The sequence below is a fragment of the Haliotis asinina genome, chromosome 15 (assembly GCF_037392515.1).
Source record: "Haliotis asinina isolate JCU_RB_2024 chromosome 15, JCU_Hal_asi_v2, whole genome shotgun sequence".
In the NCBI taxonomy this organism is placed as follows: Eukaryota; Metazoa; Mollusca; class Gastropoda; order Lepetellida; family Haliotidae; genus Haliotis; species Haliotis asinina.
In genome coordinates, this window is record NC_090294.1 from 23,123,269 (window position 1) to 23,127,878 (window position 4,610).

The window sequence follows — 4,610 nt, forward strand, 5'->3', positions numbered from 1 at the left end:
CAGGAGTGCATTTATTTATGCAAACGCTCACCTGTGGGATGGAATTTAAGTATTACTTGGCAGTATTACGTCAGTACGTTTGTAAATGAGAATATTAGAAGATTACGTATATTGAGTTTGATTCTAGACTTGGTTTGCAGGGGGGGATGTATCAATAATAATATGTTTTTTTTATGAAATGTTATTGCTAATAATATTAATTATAAATAAGATATCTCTTGTATGTAATTGGTCCATGTTTAAACTATGGCACCGTGCACGCACACGTCCTGTCTATCGTGGGAAGCAGGGTAGCCTACTGGTAGAAGCGTTCGCTCGTATCCCCAATGACTTGGGTTCGATTCCCGATATGCGTACAATTGTGAAGCTAAACTCACTTGCTCAGCTGTCTGGTGTTGTACGTTGTGGACTGTCCACGTTTATGAAGACCGTCATAATCTTGTATTGTACGTTGTGGACTGTCCACGTTTATAAAGACCGTCATAATCTTGTATTGTACGTGGAGTACTGTCGACCGTCATAATCTTGTATTGTACGTGGTGGACTGTCCACGTTTATAAAGACCGTCATAATCATGTATTGTACGTGGTGGACTGTCCACGTTTATAAAGACCGTCATAATCTTGTATTGTACGTGGTGGACTGTCCACGTTTATAAAGACCGTCATAATCTTGTATTGTACGTGGTGGACTGTCCACGTTTATAAAGACCGTCATAATCTTGTATTGTACGTGGAGTACTGTCCACGTTTATAAAGACCGTCATAATCTTGTATTGTACGTGGTGGACTGTCCACGTTTATAAAGACCGTCATAATCTTGTATTGTACGTGGTGGACTGTCCACGTTTATAAAGACCGTCATTATCTTGTACTGTACGTGGTGGACTGTCCACGTTTATAAAGACCGTCATAATCTTGTATTGTACGCGGTGGACTGTCCACGTTTATAAAGACCGTCGTAATCTTGTACTGGTCTGAACAGAAGGCTTCGTGGATGGTGAAATTCCCAAACTTGGTTCATTGTATGTCGGGGGAACCGGTGTTCGTAAGATATCTCACTATATTTACCAGCACCATTCAGTACACCGTTCAGTGCACTGTCAAACACATTCAATACCAGAATAAGGTGTGAAGATCCGGTTACAACGGGTCTTCTGTAATCCACGTTTGTTGAAAGAGTCGACCATCGGACTCTGATGCTCATTCTCTCTGACTTAGTTGACACATGTTATCGTATTCCATTTGAACAGATCGATAATCATATTGTTGATCACAGGATTGTCCGATCCAGACTCGATTATTTACTGCGACCATGTAGCTGGAAAACTCCTGGACAGGATACACATTCCTGGTTGCCTCGCCAAGATGTTATTAGGCATAGACCGACTAAGATATAATGGATCCCACATCCTCAATTTATGATATAACTATATGTCCCAGGGTCCCTATCCACAAAACATTCGTTGGCGTTCCGACATTCGTAAACCAGTGAAATACTATAGAGTTACGACAGGTTGTAACGTTATGACCGCTTTGTGGGTAGAGACCCAGACGAATATACAAGTACTCACCACTATAGAATACTTTCAAGTGACAAAAAACATGAATTTTTAGATGAACCTCCAGGTAAAGGAAGCTTGTGACTGTGGACACCAATGTCGTTATTTCCAGCGACCGATAACCCATTCCTGTCTTTGTAGTTCGGTGAACATGCTGTTAACGGGTTTTCTTCGGCTCCTATTCTTGGGGGCAGTCGGACATCTTCCAGCTATTTGACGATTTTATATACACACCCCAGTCTGAGCCAGACAAGAACCAGTGATTGATATCTGTAAATCTGCACAAACCTCTGGATCTGTTCCTTTGTTCTCTCAAATTACCCGCTTTTGCTTTCCACTTGCCCATTTGATTGGCTATGATTCAGGGTGAGAATGCAATTTACAAAGTAACCTTGTATATGGTTTAATATCCGCACTATGACGACCAGTCCAATTTGTTGTGAATTGGGTTTTCAGAAAAAAATATCTCTGAAATATTCTGGCTGGAAAAGAAGTACTCTTGACCATAACAAAACCTGCCGATTACCTTTGTTTCTATTTAATACCATGTTGTGTGATTTTCACCCACCTCCCGTGGGTTTCTGTATTCGGGTAACATTCAGCGATATGTTTCTATAGTCAGTATCAACTGGATCAGACGTGAATGGTCGCCATGACAGTTTTGGTCTTGACGACACCAGGTATCACAGTACGCACGAGCAGTTCTTGTCTCATAACCGCAGTTACCTCCCTTTTGTTTTCCCTTACGGCGACGCTGATTGGTCGAAAAAACATGTGGGACGATGACGCGAATGGATCCAGGGTTAGAGAAGGTACAACGAAAGTTGTAAGAAGAAAACGAATGAATGCCACGATAGCGTGGTTCTGTACTTCTCCAACGCCATATAATATTCATTATGCCTATTTTTGGTCCATGGTTTTCATTACTCAGCTGTGGCGAGAAGGTGTCATGAAGGTGTCAAACCATTATTGAACCACCGTCGTCATCGGACAGAGGATTTGTGGAAAGGACAAAGGAATAGTTATTCGTTTTCCGCGTCTTGCCAAAATCCGTCATAAAGTACACCCCTTTTCACTCTGCCCGAATAAAACGATAACACAGGTCTCACACGTGCATGGTTTAAACAGTGTAAGTCTCACACGTGCATGGTTTAAACAGTGTAAGTCTCACACGTGCATGGTTTAAACAGTGTAAGTCTCACACATGGTGGATGGTTTAAGTAGTCTAAGTCTCACACGTGCATGGTTTAAACAGTGTAAGTCTCACACGTGCATGGTTTAAACAGTGTAAGTCTCACACATGGATGGTTTAAGTAGTCTAAGTTTCACACGTGCATGGTTTAAACAGTGTAAGTCTCACACGTGCATGGTTTAAACAGTGTAAGTCTCACACGTGCATGGTTTAAACAGTGTAAGTCTCACACATGGTGGATGGTTTAAGTAGTCTAAGTCTCACACGTGCATGGTTTAAACAGTGTAAGTCTCACACATGGATGGCTTAAGTAGTCTAAGTCTCACACGTGCATGGTTTAAACAGTGTAAGTCTCACACATGGATGGTTTAAACAGTGTATGTCTCACACGTGCATGGTTTAAACAGTGTAAGTCTCACACATGGATGGTTTAAGTAGTCTAAGTCTCACACGTGCATGGTTTAAACAGTGTAAGTCTCACACATGGATGGTTTAAGCAGTCTAAGTCTCACACGTGCATGGTTTAAACAGTGTAAGTCTCACACGTGCATGGTTTAAACAGTGTAAGTCTCACACGTGCATGGTTTAAACAGTGTAAGTCTCACACGTGCATGGTTTAAACAGTGTAAGTCTCACACATGGATGGTTTAAGTAGTCTAAGTCTCACACGTGCATGGTTTAAACAGTGCAAGTCTCACACGTGCATGGTTTAAACAGTGCAAGTCTCACACATGGATGGTTTAAGTAGTCTAAGTTTCACACGTGCATGGTTTAAACAGTGTAAGTCTCACACGTGCATGGTTTAAACAGTGTAAGTCTCACACATGGTGGATGGTTTAAGTAGTCTAAGTCTCACACGTGCATGGTTTAAACAGTGTAAGTCTCACACGTGCATGGTTTAAACAGTGTAAGTCTCACACATGGTGGATGGTTTAAGTAGTCTAAGTCTCACACGTGCATGGTTTAAACAGTGTAAGTCTCACACGTGCATGGTTTAAACAGTGTAAGTCTCACACATGGATGGTTTAAGTAGTCTAAGTTTCACACGTGCATGGTTTAAACAGTGTAAGTCTCACACGTGCATGGTTTAAACAGTGTAAGTCTCACACGTGCATGGTTTAAGTAGTCTAAGTTTCACACGTGCATGGTTTAAACAGTGTAAGTCTCACACGTGCATGGTTTAAACAGTGTAAGTCTCACACATGGTGGATGGTTTAAGTAGTCTAAGTCTCACACGTGCATGGTTTAAACAGTGTAAGTCTCACACGTGCATGGTTTAAACAGTGTAAGTCTCACACATGGATGGTTTAAGTAGTCTAAGTCTCACACATGGATGGTTTAAACAGTGTAAGTCTCACACATGCATGGTTTAAACAGTGTAAGTCTCACACGTGCATGGTTTAAACAGTGTATGTCTCACACGTGCATGGTTTAAACAGTGTAAGTCTCACACATGGATGGTTTAAGTAGTCTAAGTCTCACACGTGCATGGTTTAAACAGTGTAAGTCTCACACATGCATGGTTTAAACAGTGTAAGTCTCACACGTGCATGGTTTAAACAGTGTAAGTCTCACACGTACATGGTTTAAACAGTGTAAGTCTCACACGTGCATGGTTTAAACAGTGTAAGTCTCACACGTGCATGGTTTAAACAGTGTAAGTCTCACACATGGATGGTTTAAGTAGTCTAAGTCTCACACGTGCATGGTTTAAACAGTGTAAGTCTCACACATGCATGGTTTAAACAGTGTAAGTCTCACACATGCATGATTTAAACAGTGTAAGTCTCACACATGGATGGTTTAAGTAGTCTAAGTCTCACACGTGCATGGTTTAAAGAGTGCAAGTGTCACACG